Here is a 23,151-nt window from a genome sequence, read left to right as displayed (position 1 = left end):
TGTCTGACTCTGTGTGACCCCAGAGATGGCAACCCACCAGGCTCACCAATCCCTGGGATTATCCAGGCAAGAACACTGGAGTGGGTTGCCATTTCCTTCTCAGTATTACACAAAGTAAGATCATGACATCCGGTCCCACACTTTCATGGGAAATGGAAGTGGAAAAGACAGAAGCAGTGACAGATTAGCTCTTTTGGCTCTAAATTCACTGCAGATGGTGATGGAAGCTATAAAATTAGAAGACAATTTCTTCCTGGAAGAAAAGCTGTCACAAATTTAGAAAGCATGTTAAAAAGTGAAGACATGACTTGATCAATGCAGGCACTTTGAGTCACATCTATGGTCTTTCCAGTAGACATGTACAGATGTGAGAACACCAAACTGCTCTGCTAGGAATGACTTGTGTGTATCCATTGAATTGCAAGGACATAAATCCAATCAAACATAAAGGAAATCAACTCTGAAGAAGAATTAGAATCACTGATGCTGAAGATGAGTCTTCAAAGCTTTGGCCACCTGAGCAAAGAAATGACTCAGTGGAAAAAAAAAAACAAAAACCTGATTCTTAGGAAACAATGAAATCAGGAGGATACATGGGTGAGAACAAAGGAGAAGGTTGTATAGCTTCACCCATTCAATGAGTATGATTTCAGGCAGACCCTGGGTGATGCAGAGGGCAGAAAGCCCTTGTGTGCAGTCCAAGGGGTCACAGAGAGTAAGACATGGCTTTGTGACTGAATAACAACAAGATTTCAGTTAATAAAATGGATCTTCCAGGGTCATGGTGGAGGTCTCATAATGTTAGAGGAATAGGAGGCACAGTCCACTTTCTCCTCCACAAATCCATCAAAGGATCGACTGCACATGGACCACCTTCCAGAAATCAACTTGAACGATGTTGATGGTCCCTAGAAACCAAGAAATGAAAACCCATCTCTTAAAAAGGAGGTAGGACAAAATAAGAGATGGACATGAAGAAAAGGTTTTAGGGAATGAGACTCCCCTTGGAGAGGGAATCGTAAAGGAGGAAAATTAAAACAAGATAGGAAACCCTCTCTCAAAAGTGTCAGTGGGAGGAAAAAGAAAAAAAGAAAAAAACAGAACCAGGGGAAAAAGAGCAAAAACACAGATTACGCCAATAAATGCAATTACTAGCCAAAAAGTCACTCAGATTCTTCTGTCCACAGTCATACATGAGGTCTGGGAGGAGACCTGTGGTGTATCAAACACAGTATTGTTAGAACCAGGATTTAGTGCCCTGAGGACAATCTGATGGAGCTAATGTGACAAAGAACATAAACCATGGGAAAACTAGAGACAGCCATTTTAGAAAGGACTTTTCCTACAAGAAGGCTCTAAGTCCACATAGTGAACCATGGCACACTCACAGACCAGAAAACTACAAAATACCAAAGAAGACCAAGCCAGCTTCCATTGAAGACCCTTTCCTCAATGGAGGTAGAGAGGAATGTATACGACTGCCAGAGGCAGAAGCAAATAGGTTACTAGTAACTTGGTCCTACAGACATCCCCTACCAAGCTCTAAGCTGGTTGAAATTTGCTAATGATGAATTCCTGAGTTCATGGACAGTTCACATAGGCCGGGATCATGACAGCCTGGGGTCAGCTATCCGGAAGAGACACATGGAACACCTGAGGCTGTGGGCTCTGGCACAGGTAGCAAACTGTGTGGTTGAGACCAGAGAGCTGCATAAGGCATGGGCCACCTAGGACTGTGTCTTGTCCTCCAACCAGCCACCTGAGATTTTTGACTTGTGAAGAGCAAAAAGCACCGAGCCAATCATGGTCATTGCCCTTGCTGAGCACCTAAGTGCCTGACTGGCTGGGAAGTGCATGAAACACACGACCCACTTGGGACCATGCCCTCACGTATCAACAGGGAGGCTGAGCAGTGTGGACCCAGGAAGAACATGTCACATTTGTCAGTGGCAAGCCCAATGTGGTCAATCCACCTCAAGCACCCACATATCCCAGAGGTATTTGTTTTCAGTGTCCCACCTCACCGCCAAAACACCGAGCAAGTGAGATCAAATAAGAGGCTACCACACCCTCGTTTCATGTTGAAAGCCAGATATGGAGAGGCTTTCAAATAAAAGAAGGAAATATAAACAAAGGAGCATAAACCAACCCAGAAGTGATAGGTTCAACAGCATAAATCTTCAATTAATGCCAATTAATTCAATTAATGTTCAACTGAGGTACAATAGTAGAATTTGACAACAAGTACAAGCTTCAACTAGGGACCATCTGACACTGTACTGACACCAAAAAGCAAAATTTTTTTTTTAATTCTGAGATCTATTTCTATATGATTTCTTTAACTTTTAACAATGCTAGGCCTTTTTAATACCCTAAACTTTTATTTCTGTTAACTATTATTACCTTTCAAATGAAAACAACACGTCTGTGTTTTAAACACTTGTTATATATATAAGAATGAATTCGACCTCCGTTTTCTTTTCTTGTACTATTTAAATGAGTCTAATTTTTATTCTTGGTTCTTAATTTTTGCTTTCCAAAAATGGTTATCAATGTTGTAACTTTAGGAACACAATTTTTAGGATCAGATTTCACTTATGAGGGCATCAGATTTCAGACACGCTGAAACCATAATCTCAAAAACCTAGCCAATCTTGTCACATGGACTGCAGCCTTGTCTAACTCAATGAAAGTAAGCCATGCCCTGTGGTGCCACCCAGGATGGGCGAGTAATGGTGGAGAGTTCTGACAGAATGTGGTCTATGGAGAAGGGAATGGCAAACTACATCAGTATTCTTGTCTTGAGAACACCATGAACAGTATGAAACACATGATAGGATACTGAAAGAGGAAATCCCCGGGTCGGTTGGTAGGTATCCAATATGCTACTGGAGATCAGTGGAGACATAACTGCAGAAAGAAAGAAGGGATGAAGACAAAGCAAAACTAATATCCAGATATGGGTGTGACTGGTAATAGAGGCAAGGTCTGATGCTGTAAAGAGCAATATTACATAGGAAATTGGAATGTCAGTTCCATGAATCAAGGCAAACTGGAAGTGATCAAACCGGAGATGATAAAAGTGAACGTCAACATTCTAGGTATCAGCGAACTAAAAGGGACTGGAATGGGTGAATTTAACTCAGATGACCATTATATCTACTACTGTGAACGGGAATACCTTAGAAGAAATGGAGGAGTCAGCATGGTCAACAAAAGAGTCTTACATGCAGTACTTAGATGCAATCTCAAAGATGAAAGAATGATCCCTGTTCATTTCCAAGGCAAACCATTCAATATCACGGTAATCCAAGCCTTTGCCCCAATGAGAAATGCTGAAGAAGCTGAAGTTGAATGGTACTGTGAAGACCTGCAAGACCTTTTAGAACTAATATCCAAAAAAGATGTCCTTTTCATTAAAGGGGACTGGAATGTAAAGGTAGGAAGTCAAGAAATACTTGGAGTAACAGGCAAATTTGGCCTTGGAATACTGAATGAAGCAGGGCAAAGGCTAATAGAGTTTTTCCAAGAGAACACACTGGTCATAGCAAACACCCTCTTCCAACAACACAAGAGAAGATGGTCAACAACCAAAATCACCAAAATCAGATTAATTCTACCTTTGCAGCCAAAGATGGAGAAACTCTATAAAGTCAGCAAAAACAAGACCGGGAGCTGACTGTAGCTCAGATCATGAACTCCTTTTTTGCCAAATTCAGACTTGAAGTAAAGAAAGTAGGGAAAACCACTAGACAATTCAGGTATGACCTAAGTCAAATCCCTTATCATTATACAGTGAAATATAGATTTAAGGGACTAGATCTAATAGACAAAGTTCCTGATGACCAATGGATGGGTATTTATGACACTGTACAGGAGACAGGGACTAAGACCATCCGTGTAGACACGAAATGCAAAAATGCAAAATGGCTGCCTGAGGAGGCCTTAAAAATAGCTGTGAAAAAAAGAGAAGCAAAAAGCAAAGCAAAGAAAAGATATATGTATCTGAAAGCAGAGATCCAAAAGAATAGCAAACAGAGATAAGAAAGCCTTCCTCAGAGATCAATTCAAAGAAATAGAAGAAAACAACATAATGGGAAAGACTAGAGTTCTCTTCAAGAAAATTAGATACAAAGGGAATATTTCATGCAAAGATGGGTTCAATAAAGGGAAGAAATGGTAAGGATCAAACAGAAGCAGAAGATATTATGGAGAGGTGGCAAGAATACACAGGGAAATTGTACAAAAATGACTTTCAAGACCCAGATAATCACAATGGTGTTATCACTCACCTAGAGCCAAACATCCTGGAATGTGAAATCGAGAGGGCCTTAGAAAGCCTCACTATGAACAAAGCTAGTGGAGGTGATAGAATTCCAGTTGAACTATCTCAAATGTTGAAAGATAATGCTGTGAAAGTGCTGCACTCAATATGCCAGCAAATGTGGAAAACTCAGCAGTGGCCACAGGACTGGAAAAGGTCAGTTTTCACTCCAATTCCAAAGAAAGGCAATGACAAAGAATCCTCGAACTTCTTCACAGTTGCACTTATTTCACACGCTAGTAAAGCAATGCTCAAAATTCTCCAAGCCAGGCTTCAGCAATACGTGAACTGTGAACTTCCAGATGTTCAAGCTGGTTTTAGGAAAGGCAGAGGAACCAGAGATCGCATTGCCAATATCCGATGGATCATCAAAAAAGCAAGAGAGTTCCAGATAAACACCTATTTCTGCTTTATTGACTATGCCAAATCCTTTGACTGTGTGAATCACAATAAACCGGGGAAGATTCTGAAAGAGACAGGTATACCAGACCACCTGACCTGCCTTGGAGGAACCTATATACAGGTCAGGAAGCAACAGTTAGACCTAGGCATGGAACAACAGACTGGTTTTGTATATGAAAAGGAGGACATCAGGCTTTGTATTATCACCTGCTTATTTAACTTGTAGGCAGAGTACATCACGAGAAACGCTGGGCTGAAAGAAGCACAAGCTGGAATTCAGATTACCGGGAGAAATATCAATAACCTCAGATTTGCAGATGACACCAACCTTATTGCAGAAAGTGAAGAGGAACTAAAACGTCTCTTGATGAAAGTCAAAGAGAAGACTGGAAAATTTGGCTTAAAGCTCAACATTCTGAAAACGAAGACCATGGCATCTGGTCCCATCACTTCATGGGAAATAGATGGGGAAACAGTGGAAAGATTGTCAGACTTTACTTTTTTGCGGCTCCAAAACCACTGCAGATGGTGATTGCAGCCTTGAAATTTAAACACGCTTACCCCTTGGAAGGAAAGTTATGCCCAACCTAGATAGCATATTAAAAATCAGTGGCATTACATTGCCAACAAAGTTTGTCTAGTCAAGGATCCGGTTTTTCTAGTGATCATGTATGAATGTGAGAGTTGGACTGTGAAGAAAGCTGAGTGCTGAAGAATTGATGCTTTTGAACTGCGGTGATGGATAAAATTTTTGAGAGTCCCTTGTACTGCAAGGAAATCCAGCCTGTCCATCCTAAAGGAGATCAGTCCTGGGTGTTCATTGGAAGGACTGATGCTAAAGCTGAAATTCCAATACTTTGCTCACTCACGCAAAGTGTTGACTCATTGAGAAAGACCCACATGCTCGGAGGGAATGGGGTCAAGACGAGAATGGGACTACAGAGGATGGAAGGCTGGATGGCATCACCGAATCAATAGACATGAGCGTGAGTGAACTCAGTGAACAGGTAGCCCTGGTGTGCTGCGATTCATGGGGTTGCAAAGAGTCGGTGATGAAGGACCAACTGAACTTAACTGAGAAAGGAGGATATAAATGAAACAGAGTGTGGTGCGGGGAAAAAAAATGAAAGAAAGAAGGAAACCAGGAAAAGGTCTGATGTAGCAATGATAGATGCCCCACAATGAGAAATGTAGGTGTCTAGATGGAGAACACCAAAACTAAAAGGGTTGGGGTACATGGGAAATCTTGAGGAAATAAAAGTTGGAATCACCCTTAAATGAGTCAAGACGCAAGAATTGGATCGGGCATGGACAAATTGACCACTTCAAAAGTGAAAGAAGAGTGACAAATCTCTTTACTGTCACTTGCTTACGTGAATCATATGCAGAATATACTATTTAAATACCAGTTGAGTGAATCAAAAGCTGGCATCAAAGTGGCTGGGAGAAACAGCAAAACACTCACATATATAGATGTTAACGCAAAAACAAAGAGAAAGTGAAGAGGAAATAAAGAGCCTTTTCATGAGGGTGAATGATTAGAGTGAAAAACCGTGCTGAAAACTCTACATTCATAAAAACAAAGATAAGGGCATCTGGTCCAATCACTACTTGCAAAATAGAAGGGGTAAACATGTGGAAACAGTGACAAGCTTAATTTTCTTGAGCTTCAAAATTACTAGGAATGGTGACTGCAGTTATCAAATTAAATGTCACTTGCTTTTGGATGTAAAAGTTATGACAAACCTAAGCATTGCATTATAAAGAAAACACACCACTTTACTAAATTGTCAGTAAATAAAAAATGTCAATTATGGTAAGAGTGGAGACTCTCGGATGTTTTTGAGTAACTTATATGGCTTTTGATTGCTAATTTATTTAGCATCTTTTCATTGTTAATTCAGTAAGTACTTAAAATACATCATTTGGCAGGCACTATGTCTTAGCTGATGTGCAAGATACATAAGGAAACTTGTGTAGACATGAAACACATAGAAGAATTGAATATCTGTGATTAACTTGGTAGGAAGGAAGACAGTTTCTTTCCAATCCCAAACAATGCTTAGGAAAAATTGTGAAAAGTGGCTTATTATGACTGAAAATATTTTGCCTAATGTATCTCTAGAAATTCAATAAAAACATAGATAATGAAGCTACGAAGGGAAACACAACATATGTCTTCCAAGAACTGATTACCGTGCTGAGATGCTGCATTCGCCACAAGGATTTAAGTCTGTCTTTGGAGGAGCAGGAAAGCAACATCAAAATATCCACTAAGAAATATAGGTGGTGTCTTGGTGGGAGAAAATAAAGGCATAATATAAAGAGAGTAGAGCAAGAATGACCTTTTATAATACTACTTGTAAAATGCCTAACTTTTGCTGACTTTGGTGTAATCTTTGAATATATCAGTCATGTTATGATAGTGATCGTGATTTCTGAGTAGGCTGCATCTATACTGTCAAGTATGAAACATATATTTATATATTTTTTCAATGAATAAAACCTGCTGTTTAAACTCTTAGCTTTCTTCCCAATAATGGACATAAAATAATAAAACTGAAAAAGCACTAAAGTATATACTGTTCATTTGCTTTCTCTAAATGGGATTTGTATTGTTCCTTCTCCCATATCATCCTATCAGCCTTTGGCTGATCTCCACATTTCCTTGCCCCAGCCATTTATGAGATAACTATTCCAAACAACCTCGGAGAAGAACAGGCCCACTTAAGACAGTGGCTTTCCAAATATATGCCTATATATATATTTACTCTTGTCTTGGGTTAGTGCAGCAGCTCACTAATCTGACTGCTGCCCTTTCTCACCTTATTAAAGGTGATCTCTTCCTGTAAAGTGCTGGTCTCATTCTTTTTCTGAACCTTGCCTTCTCTGACTCCCTTATGCTACAGACAAACTGAGTGGTTGACAGGTACATAAGATGCATGACCTACCCTGGAGGTGCCTTTCCTGCCATCCAGATGCCTGAGCAGTTTGGAACAGGGAAGGAAACAATGCACATAGCCAATGGAGTTCAGTGCCCTTGAAGATCACCTAGGAGCCTGAGTGGCTTAGACTTGGGATGTGCATGAAACACAGGGAACACTTTGGGCAGTGCCATCGCAGATTACCCAGGAACCTGAGCTGGGTGGACTGAGGAAGTACATGTCACCTATGACAGTGGCAAGCCCACTGTGCTCCATCCACCTTAAGCACCCTCACCTACATATTCTACAGGTGTTTTTTTTTTTTTTTTTCAGTGTGCTCCTCCTCATCATTGTACCACTGATACAAATAAGGGCCTGCTGTCCCCTTGTGTTATGGTGCAAACTAGTCTTGTGTAAGCATGTCACAGAAGAGAATTGCAAAATGAGGAAGTAAAAATAAGCAAAGAAGGGTGAACTAGCCCAGAAGTGACAGAAGCTACAGATTGAAACTCTGAAGCTAATGTAGAAACTGTGCAATTCAAGGACAGCAATAGTATTGGACAACAAGTAGAAGCAGGAAAAAGAGATTGTCTGACACTGATCTGGCACCACTAAACTCACAACAATTTCTCTAGAGAAATTGGTAGATTATTCTTTACTGTTTTCATGTTTTTTAATTAAACACTCTTTTGTTCCTTATCATTCCCTTTAATTTCATTTCTATATACCACAATATAAATGTTTGATAATTATTTTGACTTCTAAATTTTCTCCAGTAATCATAGGAGTTTAAATCCTATTCTAGGTTCTTAATCTTTGATTTTGAAACTTTTTATTAATAAATGTTTATCCTTTAGGAATTCTGTATTTGGAATCTATTTTCACTTATTAATTTAATTCCCAGTTGATTGCACTCTTGCCTTTTTACTCTCCCTTTACTCCTCCTAGAAACCTTTATCTCCCTCCTCAGTTTGCTCTGATCCATATAACTCTGTCAATTCCTTTAACTGTTTTTGATTATGGAAAATTGCTTCACCATCAACCTTGGGTTTTCTCCTCTGTTCTGAGGATGCAGAATTCTTAATGTGACTGTAACTCAGCACCAAAACGCAGAGGCCATGAAGTTAATCCAGAGCTTTAGATCATTGTTGAACTCCTGACACCAATGAACTTTAAAAAAGAAGCAAAGTCAAAAGGTTCCATGCCTACATGGAAATGAAGCCCCAAGCTGAAACCAGCAATTTCAGTGCAAGACAACTCACACCTATTCTCCAGCAAAGCAGCAACACAAAAATGAACATTATAAAAGGTACTACCTGAAGCTGTACCAAACCCACAGACACCACAATGCACATTACAGGACAATTCATTGCATTTCATAGAGAAGTGATCCAGCACCACCTGACAGACCACAGGCACACAATATCCCAAACATTAAAGCTTGAAAACGTACAGGTTCAGTCCCACCCACAAAGATCAGATTCCACCACAAACTGGATCCAAAATGCTGTGGCCTGCAGAAAGGGGACCAAAACCACTGCAATCTAAACCAAATGAAGCTTTTAAGTTTAATAAGGTCCCATTTGCTTATTTTTGCTTTTATTTCCAATATTCCGGGAGGTGGGTCATAGAGGATCCTGCTGTGATGTATGTCGGAGAATGTTTTGCCTATGTTCTCCTCTAGGAGTTTTATAGTTTCTGGTCTTACGTTTAGATCTTTAATCCATTTTGAGGGGCCTAATTAAACTTAAAATATTCTGCACAACAAAGGAAACTATAAGCAAGGTGAAAAGACAGCCTTCAGAATGGGAGAAAATAATAGCAAATGAAGCAACTGACAAACAACTAATCTCAAAAATATACAAGCAACTCCTACAGCTAATTCCAGAAAAATAAACGGCCCAATCAAAAAATGGCCCAAAGAACTAAATAGACATTTCTCCAAAGAAGACATACAAATGGCTAACAAACACATGAAAAGATGCTCAACATCACTCATTATCCGAAAAATGCAAATCAAAACCATAATGAGGTACCATTTCATGCCAGTCAGAATGGCTGTGATCCAAAAGTCTACAAGCAATAAATGCTGGAGAGGGTGTAGAGAAAAGGGAACCCCCTTACACTGTTGGTGGGAATGCAAACTAGTACAGCCACTGTGGAGAACAGTGTGGAGATTCCTTAAAAAGCTGGAAATAGAACTGCCTTATGATCCAGCAATCCCACTGCTAGGCATACACACCCAGGAAACCAGAATTGAAAGAGACACGTGTACCCCAATGTTCATAGCAACACTGTTTATAATAGCCAGGACACAGAAGCAACCTAGATGCCCATCAGCAGATGAATGGTAAGCAAGCTGTGGTACATATACACAATGGAGTATTACTCAGCCATTAAAAAGTACATTTTTTTTTCTCAGTTTTCTGAATGTTGAGCTTTATTTATTTTTTTTAAACTTTACAATATTGTATTAGTTTTGCCAAATATCAAAATGAATCCACCACAGGTATACCTGAGTTCCCCATCCTGAACCCTCCTCCCTCCTTCCTCCCCTACCCTCCCTCTGGGTCGTCCCAGTGCACCAGCCCCAAGCATCCAGTACCATGCATCGAACCTGGACTGGCGACTCGTTTCATACATGATATTATACAGGTTTCAATGCCATTTTCCCAAATCATCCCACCCACTCCCTCTCCCACAGAGTCCAAAAGACTGTTCTATACATCTGTGTCTCTTTTGCTGTCTCGTACACAGGGTTATTGTTACCATCTTTCTAAATTCCATATATATGTGTTAGCATACTCTATTGGTGTTTTTCTTTCTGGCTTACTTCACTCTGTATAATAGGTTCCAGTTTCATCCATAATCAGTTCTAATGAGATGGAAAATACATGGGGAAACAGTGGAAACAGTGTCAGACTTTATTTTTTGGAGGGCTGCAAAATCAATACAGTTGGTGATTTGCAGCCATGAAATTAAAAGACGCTTACTCCTTGGAAGGAAAATTGTGCACCACCTAGATAACATATTCAAAAGCAGAGACATTACTTTGCCAACAAATGTCCGACTAGTCAAGGCTATGGTTTTTAAAGTGGTCATGTATGGATGTGAGAGTTGGGCTGTGAACAAAGCTGAGCACCAAAAAATCGATGTTTTTCAACTGTGGTGTTCAAATGACTCTTGAGACTCCCTTGGACTGCAATGAGGTCCAACCAGTTCATTCTAAAGGAGATCAGTCTTGGGTGTTCATTGAAAGGACTGATGCTAAAGCTGAAATTCCAATACTTTGGCCACCTCGTGCGAAGAGTTGACTCATTGGAAAAGACTCTGATGCTGGGAGGGATTAGGGGCAGGAGGAGTAGGTGATAACAGAGGATGACATGGCTGGATGGCATCACTGACTCGATGGACATGAGTTTGAGTGAACTCCAGGAGTTGGTGATGGATAGGGAGGCCTGAAATGCTGTGATTCATGGGGTCAGACACAACTGACTGAACTGAACCGAACTGAGAAAGGAGGGAATAAAGAAAACACAGTGGCATGTGTAAATATATATTTTTTTAAAGAAGGAAAAATTAAAAGCTCTGATAATTCTTAGACAGTATTAAATGCCATACTGTGAGGATATCCACATGGGAAAGACCACAAAAAAAGAAAAAAAGAAAGAAAGAAAGGAAAGGAAAAAAGAAAAAAAAAAAAAGGTGTTGGGGTGCTTGAGAAAATTCTTCAAGAGATAAAAGTTGAAAACCTCCATTAAATGGGCAAGGAAATAGCTCCTTGAGTCCCATAACAGCATGTCCCAACAAACAGGATGAACCCAAAGTGAAATATCCCACAACAATATTTTAACCAAACACTGAAAATTTAAACACACAAAAAAACAAACATTAAGAGCAGCGAGAGTAAAGACATAAATATACTGTCAGATTCCCATAAAGACAGCAGCTGAACTTTCAATAGAAACTCTTCAGGCCAGTAGAGCATGGTAGAACATTCTCAAAATTATGAACAAGCCAAAACCAACACCAACACGGATCTTATTCAGATATGAAGGAGAAATCAAATGGTTTAAGCAAAAGTTTTAAGCAGTCATTAACATGAAACTGCTAAACTCTTAATGATGTGGTGAAACTGGGACACTGAGTTCATATGTCATCAGATTTGCAAAACTCATCAGTGGACATGAGTTTGGAAAAAGACAGTTTTCATTCACACCAAAGGTAGGTAAGGCCAAAGAATGTTTAAACAAGCATGCGCGGTTGCTCCTTTCACATGTTAGCTGGGTAAAACTCAAAATTCTACAGCAGTACATAAACTAAGAACTTTCAAGGGGAAAGCTCGACTTGGAAACAATACATGAACCAGAGAACAATTTGGAAACATTCATTGGATCCTAGAGGGAACCAGGAATTTCAGAAAATCATTTACTTCTGCTTCAGTGACTCCACTAAAGACATTGACTGTGTATATCACAGTAAACTGTGAACAGTTTGAAAGAGACAGGAATCATGGACCTTCTAACCTGTCACATGAGAAATGTGTATGCCGTTCAAGATGTAAGAGTTGGAACAAGACATGGAAAAATTGATCAGTATAAACCTGGGAAAGGTGAGTGACAAGACTGCATATTATCAGTCTTCTTATGTGAAATATATGCAGACTATACTATTCAAAAGGCCAGGCTGGGTGGATAATAAACTAGAATCAATGTTTCTGGGATAAACTTCAACAACCTTAGACAGACAGATAGAAACACTGTAAAAAGAGAAAGTGAAGAGGAGCTAAAGAGGGTCTTGATAAGGATGAGTGAGGAGTGTAGAAACCTCGCTGAGAACTCAATAGTCAAATGAACAACACAAGGTGTCTGGTCCCATCACGACTTGGCAAATAGAAGGGGAAAACATGGAATAAGTGATAAACTTAATTTTCTTGGGCTCCAAAATCACTGCGAATGGTGACTGCAGGCATGAAATGAAGAGATATTTTCTTCCTGGAGAAAAAACTATGGAAAAACCTTGACCTTGTATTAAAAAGAAGAAAGATGAGCTTATTAACAAAGGTCTCCTCAGTCACAAACCCCTATCGTTTATCCATTAGTCATGTAAAGGTGTGAGAATTGGAATCTAAAGAAGGCTGAGAGCTCGAGAACTGATGCCTTCAAACAGTGATGTTGGAGAAAACTCTTAGGGGTCCCTTGAACTGCAAACAGATCCCGCCAATCAATCCACAAGGAAACCAACCCTGGATATACATCTGAAGCACTCATACTGAAGCTGAAAGTCGAGGATTTTGCTAAACTAATTCAAAGAACCAACTCTGGAAAACACCATGACACTGGGAAAGACTGAGGACAGGAGGAGAAGGTGCTGATAGAGGATGAGATGTTTGGACGGCATCACCAGTTCAATGGACATGTGTTTGAGCAAACTATGGGAAACACTGAAAGAGAGGGAGGCCTGCTGTGATACAGTCACAAAGGGTTGGACATGACTCAATGAATGAACAACAGCAATTAAAATATCTAGAACTACTTCTAGGCTAACAGAGTTTGGCCAGGAGAATGCACTGGTCATAGCAAACACCCTCTTTCAACAACACAAGTGAAGACTCTAACATGAACATCACCAGATGGTCAACACCAAAATCAAATTGATTCTATTCTTCCCAGTCAGAGATGCAGAAGCTCTATACAGTCAGCAAAAACAAGATCAGGAGCTGACTGTGGCTCAGATCATGAACTCCTTATTACCTAATTCAGACTTAAATTCAAGAAAGTAGGGAAAACCAAACTCTGATAGCCTTTTCCCTGCTTTATTCTGTATTAAAGGCTAAATTTGCCTGTTATCACAGGTGTTTCTTGACTTCCTACTTTTGCATTCCAGTCCCTTATAATGAAAAGAATTTCTTTTCGGTTGTTAGTTCTAAAAGGTCTTGTGGTTCTTCATAGAACCATTCAACTTCAGCGTCTTCAGCATTTCTGGCTGGTGCATAGGCTTGGGTTACTGTGATTTTGAATGGTTTGCCTTGGACAAACAGAAATCATTCTGTCGTTTTTGAGACTGCATCCAAGTACTGCATTTTGGACTCTTTTGTTGACCATGATGGCTACTCCATTTCTTCTAAGGGATTCCTGCCCACAGTAGTAGATATCATGGTCATCTGAGTTACATTCACCCATTCCAGTCCATTTTAATTTGCTGATTCCTAGAATGTCGATGATCACTCTTGCCATCTCCTGTTTAACAACTTCCAATTTGCCTTCATTCATGGACCCATATTCCAGGTTTCTATGCAATATTGCTCTTTGATGCATCGGACCTTGCTTCTGTCACCAGTCACATGCACAACTGGGTATTGTTTTTGCATTGGCTCCATGTCTTCATTCTTTCTGGAGTTCTTTCTCCACTCATCTCCAATAGCATATTGGGCACCTACCGACCTGAATAGTACAGGTTTAAAAGAAACTGGTCCTAAGGGCTTATTTACAAACAATGGGATAACCAATTCAACTTCTTCTTCTTTTTTTTTATTAATCTGTTCGGTTTTTTTTTCCCCCAGTATATAAAATTGGTTTAGTCACTCTGTTATTCCAGCAATTTGACTGCTTCACATAGTTTGAGACTTTTATTAACAGATATTCCTGTTGTAAATACCCAAATTCCTCCTTTTTTAGTATGTTTAGTAGCAATGGCATCTTATTCATTCTCATTTCAGTAACTAAATCTGCTCTTTTCGTTTTTTAGTTTACCTAATATTCTTTTTACTATCTTTGTTTCATGTTCAATTTTCTGTATTCTTTTTCTATTAACTTAAAACCATACTAATATTTGTTCATTTCCTCTTTCTTCTTTCTGTGAAATTAGATTTTTTTCCCAGCTTTTAAAGAAGGCATTACCTTCTCCCCAGAATTGAAGAGCTTTCTTTTTATGTAACCTTAAATATATATGGGTTCTTCTTCTGCTGTATCTGATGACTTTCTACATTGGGTTTTCATTTTAAATCACCTTAGAATATGTTCCCATTTCCCGTGTGAGTTATTCTTCGCCTCATCGAGCCCTTCAGAATGTGTTGTTTAATTTTCCATGCATTCAGTTCAGTCGCTCAGTCATGTCCGACTCTTTGTGACCCCATGGATTGCAGCACACCAGGCCTCCCTGTCCATCAAAAACTCCCAGAGTTCACTCAAACTCACATCCATTGAGTCAGTGATGCCATCCAGCCATCTCATCCTCTGTCGTCCCCTTTTCTTTGTGCCCCCAATTTATCTCAGCTTCAGTAGTTTCCAGAGTCAACTCTCGAATGAGATGGCCAAATTACTGGAGTTTCAGCTTTAGCATCATTCCTTCCAAAGAACACCAAGGTCTGATCTCCTTTAAAATGGACTGATTGGACTCCTTGCAGTCTATGGGACTCTCAGGAGTCTTCTCCAATGCCACAGTTCAAAAGTGTCAATTCTTTGGCGCTAAGCTTTCTTCACAGCACAGCTCTCACATCCATACATAACTACTGGAAAAACACAGTTTTGACTAGACGGTCCTTTGTTGGCAAAGTAATGTTTCTGCTTTTGAATATGCTATCGAGGATGGCCATAACTTTCCTTCCAAGGAGTAAGCGTCTTTTAATTTCATGGCTGCAATCACCATCTGTGGTGATTTTGCAGCACCTTCCCCCCCCCCCCCGCCCCAAATGAAGTATGACTCTGTTTCCACTGTTTTCCCATATATTTCCCATGAAGTGATGAAAACCGATGCCATGATCTTAGTTTTCTGAATGTTGGCCTTTAAGTCAACTTTTTGAGGTATGACCTAAATCCAATCCTTTATGATTATATAGTAGAAGTGAGAAATAAATTTAAGGGACTAGATCGGATAGAGTGCATGATGAACTATGGACAGAGGTTTGTGACATTGTACAGGAGACAGGTATCACGACTATCCTCATGGAAAAGAAATGCAAAACAGCAAAATAGGTGTCTGTGGAGGCCTTAAAAATAGCTGTGAAAAGAAGAGAAGTGAAAAAGAAAGGAGAAAAGGAGTGATATAAGCATCTGAATGCAGTGTTCTCAAGAGTAGCAAGGAGAGATAAGAAAGCCTTCCTCAGCGATCAATGCAAAGAAATAGAGGAAAGCAAAAGAATGGGAAAGACCATCCCCTCAAGAAAATTAGCGATACTGAAGGAACATTTCATGCAAAGATGGGTTCTATAGAGGACAGACATTTTACGGACCTAAAAGACTCAGAAAATATTAAGACAAGTGGCAGGAATACAGACTAGAACTGTACAAAATAGATCTTCAAGACCCAGATATTCACGATGGTGTGATCGCTCACCTAGAGCCAGACATCCTGGAATGTCAAGTCAAATGGGCCATAGAAAGAATCACTCCGAATAAAGCTAGTGGAGGTTATGGAATTCTAGCTGAGCTATTACACATCCTGAAAGATGATGCTGTGAAAGTGCTGAACTCAATATGCCAGCAAATTCGAAAACATAGCAGTGGCCATGGGACTGAAAAAGATCGGTTTTCATTCCAACCCCAAAGAAACACAGTGCCCAATAATGCTCAGATTACCACACAATTACACTCATCTCACGTTCTAGTGAAGTAATGCTCAAAGTTCTCCAAGCCAGGTTTCATTAATACATGAACCGTGAACTTCCAGATGTTCAAACTAGTTTTAGAAAATGCAGAGGAACCAGAGATCCAAATGCCAACAATCTTGGATCATTGAAAAAGCAAGAAGGTTCCAGAAAATTAAAAACAAACAAACCAAAAAACACCTATTTCTGCTTTATTGACTATGCCAAAGCTTGGATTGTGTGGATCACTATAAACTGTGGAAGATTCTGAAAGAGATGGAAATACCAGACCACCTGGCCTGCCTCTGGAGAAACCTATATGCAAGTCAGGAAGCAACAATTAGAAATGGACATGGAACAACAGGTGGGTTCCAAATAGAAAGAGGAGGATGTCAAGGTTGTATATTGCCACCCTGCTTATTTGACATGAATGCAGAGTACATCATGAGAAACTCTAGGCTGGAAGAAGCAGAAGCTGGAGTCCAGATTGCCAGGAGAAATGTCAATAACCTCAGATATGCAGATAACACCACACTTATGGCAGAAAATGAAGAGGAAGTGTCAAGCCTCTTGATGAAAGTGAAACAGGAAAGTGAAAAACTGGGCTTAAAGCACAACATTCTGCAACGAAGATCATGGCATCTGGTCCCATCACATCATGGGAAATAGATGGGGAAACAGTGGAAACTATGTCAGGCTTTATTTTTGGAGCTCCAGAATCACTGCAGATGGTGATTGTAGCCATGAAATTAAAAGACATTTACTCCTTGGAGGGAAAGTTATGTCCAACTTAGATCTCATTTTAAAAAGCAGAGACATTACTTTGCCAACGAAAATCCATCTAGTCAAGGCTATGTTTTTTCCAGTGGTCATATATTGATATGAGAGTTGGACTGTGAAGAAAGCTGAGTACCAAAAAATTGATGCTTTTGAACTGTGGTGTTGGAGGAGACTCTTGAGAGTCCCTTGGACTGCAAGCAGATCCCACCAGTCCATCCTTAAGGAGACCAGTCTTGGGTGTTCTTTGGAAAGACTGATGCTAAAGCTGAAATTCCAGTATTTTGGCCACCTCACGTGTAGAGTTGACACATAAAAATCTCTGATGATGGGAGGGATTTGGATCAGGAGGAGAAGGGAACGACAGAGGATGAGATGGCTGGATGGCATCATCGTCTCGATGAACTTATGTTTGCCTGAACTCCAGGAGTTAGTAATGGACAGGGAGGCCTGGTGTGGTGTGATTCATGGGGTGACAAAGATTCGGACACGGGCCTGTGACTGAAATGAAATGAGTAAATTAACTGTTTTGTTGTTGTTGTTGTTGTTGAACATGTCATTGGTAATATATGAAAGGAACAAGTGTAATACATACATACATACCCGTTCAAGTGATATTTCATGTGTTACGTCACTACATTCCTGTCTGACACTCTGTATCACACAGACTGTCACCATAATGTATCCTCAATGCATGGGATTCTCAAGGTGAAAAAGTAGGAATGGGTTGCCATCCTTAGTTCCAGGAGATCTTCCCAACTCAGATCGAACCTGCCTGTCTTATGACCTCTATGTTAGAAGACAGGTTCCTTAGTACTAATACTACCTGGGCAACCATTAGCTTATATATGGCTACACATATACATGCATATGTATATGTTGAAAGTTTGGGTATATAATTTTGCTGTCTACAGGTAGCAGTATATATTTTGCAGGAGGTATATAACTGCAGGTATGTCCTTTTGCAGGATCTAATGGTTTGCTAAAAGTGGTTTCACTTACATTCATGTCAGAGAATTATATAATTTCCCTTGTGACTTACCCTTTGAAATATTGGTTCTTTAAGAATATCTTGTATAATTTTTCATACACTGACAAATTTGCAAACACATATCCCATTTTTCAATTTTAGCTTCACATCTTGGTTTTCAGAGAATATACTTGGTATTATGTAAAATACTAAGACTTGTTTTATGCCTTAATGTGAAGCATATTTTTGAGAATATTCCAAAGAAAGTTCAGGTACAATTGAAAATATCACACACACACACACACACACACACACACACACACACACACACACACACAGTATGTGTTTATATGCCTATTTGAACATATTAGTGTAGGTACATAATTTTAAATATATATATATATTTTTACCCTTCTTTGATCTTGAAGTGTTTTGGGTCATGTTCCTCAGATTTATAGTTTGCTTTCAGTCTCCTGTCTTTTTGGGATTTATACTAAACCTGTATTAGGTATTTTCACATTACTTTAGGTCCTCTGACTCTGATGCTGGGAGGGATTGGAGGCAGGAGGAGAATGGGGTGACAGATGATAAGATGGCTGGATGGCATCACTGACTCGATGAACGTGAGAGATGGTGATGGACAGAGAGGCCTGGCGTGCTGCGATTCATGGGGTCGCAAAGAGTTGGACATGACTGAGCGACTGAATTGAACTGAATTGAACTGATGTCCTATTCAGGCAGAAGCCCACAGTCAACTTCTTTGAGAGTGTAAGAATCTTTCTAGAGACAGTATCTTTCTGAGGTTGTAGAGAATAGAGCACACTGTGAACCAAGAAATTTGCCAGCCATATCAGTAAACAAATGATGCTGCAGGCATCAAGTCATAAGCCCTTGAATCTATCCATAAACGTAAAACCTGGGGGAACTCTTGATGAAATCAGTTTGCCCACTATCAAGTCCTTAGTTACTGCACTTGAAGCTAGTGTGGCCTGAAGAACTGACTTGAGACAGAAAGAATAGATACTAGCCCTAGTTAAGGTGATTGTCAAAGGAATTATTTCAAGGAGCCCAGATTCTTGCATCTACCATAGGTAGAAAATATTTAAATCCATTCACTTGAGGTGTCCAGTTTTTCTTTCGTTAACCATAATATTCAGACATTCTCCATACCTGATCATTGTACCAAAATTTCTGTAAAACTTGGATCCTCCTATCCTTCGTTAGAGCAGTCTTTTTGCGATACTTGAGAAGTCGCTTCTCATGATTAAATCCTTCTTAGAATGAAAGGCTTGATGAAGAAAACATAATTCTCCACTTTTGAACTATGCATTTTTCCCATTAGGTAGCACACATTCTAGAACTGCAATATAAGGGATTCTTGTGCAGCACCTCACTGTTAACCTATGTTTACTAATTCCTACTTCCCAAAGTTTTGAAAGTCAAAGGTCAGCTATTACTTGGGGCTGGTGCACTGGGATGACCCAGAGGGATGGTATGAGGAGGGAGGTGGGAGGAGGGTTCAGGATGGGGAATACATGTATACCTGTGGCGGATTCATTTTGATATATGGCAAAGCCAATACAATATTGTAAACTTAAAAAATAAAATTAAATTTAAAAAATAAAATTAAACTTGAGGGGATTCATGGTTTCATAAACCGGTGACATCAGTTTATGAAAATATATAACCATATATGTTTACTTTACTTTTAGAAAGCCGTTCTTTACTTTTAGAAACAATGGAAAATTAGGGAAGTGAAGGGACACAAGTATAGAGTCTGAATTTATTCTGCCCAACATAGCTCTGCATTTAAGTTTGTCTTTTTTTTTTTTTTTTTTGCTTTTTCTTTGCCTATACATACTAAAGCCATCCTGGGTACACATTTTAATTGACATGCAGTGATGCTTTACTTGTCACTAGCACAAATTAGACAAAGACTGATTTTCTTTCCTTACAATGTTGTGTTGGTGTCTGCTGCCCAGCAAAACAAATCAGTTATTAGTAAATACAGGTGAGCCTCCCTTTTGAGCAGTCCTCCAATCTCCCACTTGGGCCTCCTCTCCTACTCCAAAACCAATTCCACTAGAGCACTGCATAGCAATAGCTATCTACTACATGCTTGGTATGTCCTTCCTGCACTGTGTCCACAAGTCTGTTTTCCATGACTGCATCTCTTCCTACACTCCAAATGGTTTACTCAGCATCTGTTTTCTGGATTCCACTTAAATGCATTAATATGCACACACATATATTTATTACTTCTTTATTTGGTTGCCACAAACCTCAATCGCTCTGTGTGGAATTCAATTCCATGACCAGGGATCAAACCTGGGACCCCTGCATAGGGATCATGGTGTCTTAGCCACTGGACCAACAGGGCATTCCCCTGTTGTTGTTTTTTTTAAATGATGGCCACTTGGAATGGTGTGAGGTGATATGTTGTTGTACTTTTGATCTGTCTGCCTTTGTTAAGTTGAGGTCGTTTTTTCTATGTTCAGTTTTTGAAGAGCTTCTATCACAAGCACTTGTTGAATTATTTCAAAAACTTTCACCAGCTATTGAGGTAATCATATGGTTTTAAACCTTGACTATACATTGATATGCAACTATTGAAGAATGTTTCCATATCTTGAATAAACCCCACACTTAATTATGGTGTCCAATCCTTTTACGGTATTGGTGGAATTTTTTGCTCATATTTTGGTAAGGATGTTTGCCTCTGTTCATCTATGAGATATTAGTCTCTAACTTTCTTTTTCTGTGTTATTTCGGAGTTGGTATCAGGGTGATGGTGAACTTGTAAGATGACTTCTGGGTTTTCCGTCCACTCTAGAGTTTTGGAAGCGTTTCAGAAGTGCATGTGCCAGCAGTTCTCTGACTGATTCATAAAATTTCCCTGTGAAGCTTTCTGGAGTTTAAGTTTGCCAACTGGAAATTTTTTCATCACAGTTTCAATCTTAGTGCTTGTAATTGCTCTGTTCATATTTTCTGTTTTTTTTTTTTTCCAGCTAAAAAAAATTTAGCTGAATTTCTTAGTATTTGTCCATGGCTCAAATTCTAAATTTTATTGACTTATAGTTGTTTGCTGTAGTCCCTTATGACTCTTTGTTATTTCTGTTATATCAGTCATAATGTCATCCTTTGTCATGTCAAATTGATGGATTTGTTGTCCTCTTTGTCTTGATAAGTCTGTATCATGATTTGTCTATTTTACTTCTCCTCTCCAAGAGACCCTTTTTAGTGATACTGATTTTGGCTATTTTTTTAATCATTTCTTTTTTTTTTTAATTTCTGCTTTGATTTTTATCATTTTTTCCCCTTCTATTCACTTTGGGGAATTTTGCCTGATTTTTCTTCTTTCTCTAAATGCTTTAGATTGTAGGTTATGTTGATTACTTGAGATGTGTAGAATTTATCAACTTCACTCTTTTACTGCTTTAGCATGCTCCATAACTTTTGGATAATCATGTTTTTAATATTATTTTCTTCTAAGATTTTTCTTTCATTTTCTCTCACATTTCATGAGTGATCTCTTGGCCATGTACAGTTGTATTTATTCATCTACATGGATTCATGTTTCTCACAGTCCTCACCTGCAAATTCTGCTATGTAAATCATAACGTTGTGGTTAAAAAAAAAAAGATTAATACCATTACCACTATCTCAAATTTATCAAGGCTTGATTTGAGATCCATTTTGTGATATATCTTGAAGATATTTTATTTTCACTTAAGAAAAAATGTGTATTCTGCTCTGCTTCAGTGAAATGTACTATACGTATCAATTAACTTTGTCTGGTCTCGTGTGCCTTTGAACACTTGTGTTTCATTTTAAACTTTATTTCTAAATTGGAGGATAGTTTCTTTCCAGTGTTGTGTTGGCTTCTGCTGTACAACAGTGTGTATTAGCATATAGGAGGCCAAAGTCTTTTTTTGTGTGTGTGTTGTTGATTGTCTGTTACTTATTCATTTTTCTAGTCCCTATAGAAATGTTTATTGTCTTTTCCCCATTCCGTTTCTAGAATGTTTTATCACCTTTACTACCACAACATCCAAGTTATTTTCAAGGAGCCTGCCTACTTTTTCTTTCATTATGTTTTGAGTTTTTACCACATTCCTTTGCCTACAACATATTTCTCTGACTTCACATTTCCCTACTGCGTTCCTCATCATTTCTTCCCAAACTTCTGCGTAATAGTTATTGCTCCTCGTCTCCACTCCAAGTTGATAAAATTAGTTGAGTGTCTAGTGTGGGCTTTGCAGTTGGAGAGACTGACAACTATGTTCTTGAATCTGCAGTTGAGTCTTCCGTCTCTAATGGTGATACCATATCTGTTCATGTCATTTGTAGATGTCTATAGAATTAGTCTGACATTAGGCAGTCTATTTGCTGAAGATTGGTTGCGTTTTTCTGTCTTGCTTGTTGTGTAGTGTGAGGCATCAGCCCTGGGTTGTGTAGGCAGTTGGGTGCAGTACATCTGAGATTAAGAAAGAGGCCTTCAACGAGACTGTCACCAGTTAATAATCAGTGTAGACAGGAATTCTCTAGTGTCCCATGATCCTGGTCTCAGTGTGAAAGGTTGTAATGGAATGCAAAGAGCTGGGATTCTTGGCCTCCAGAGGAGAGGAATTCAATCTGGGGCCAGAGATAAGGCTGGATCACTCAGAGCTTTGTATAATAAAATTTTATTAAAATATCAATGAGATAGAGAAAACTTCTCATATAGGCATCAGGATGGGGCAGAAAGAGTACCCTCCTGCTAGTCTTCAGCTGGATATTATATAGTCACTAGTAGTCTGTTAATGAAAGAAAGGAATGTTTTAAAACTCAGAGTGGTACCAGGCCCCCTCACACATAAGATGCATTTTGGGATAATCTTGGCATCAGATGATTCATCCCGGGCCATAAAATGATTGTCTTGAAGAAGGATAGATTACCATACAAATGATTCATTTACATAGATTAGGGAAATACTATCTGAGTATGACATACTGGTTTGTCAAGTAGGTTCTGAGCCATTAGGAGGAACTGACTTAAGAACAGAGTTTGGGGTAAAAGCATAGTACATTAGCATAGTTTAAGACAAACATTTCCATAAGAAAAATGCATTGGTTATCTCAAGGTTTGAGAATAGTTAACTTCAGATGAAACCAGGTGTCATTCTGGCAAT

Source organism: Bos taurus, chromosome Y (genome assembly GCF_002263795.3).
Source record: "Bos taurus isolate L1 Dominette 01449 registration number 42190680 breed Hereford chromosome Y, ARS-UCD2.0, whole genome shotgun sequence".
NCBI lineage: Eukaryota > Metazoa > Chordata > Mammalia > Artiodactyla > Bovidae > Bos > Bos taurus.
The sequence above is the reverse complement of the archived record's forward strand: the minus strand, read 5'-3'. Positions refer to the sequence as shown.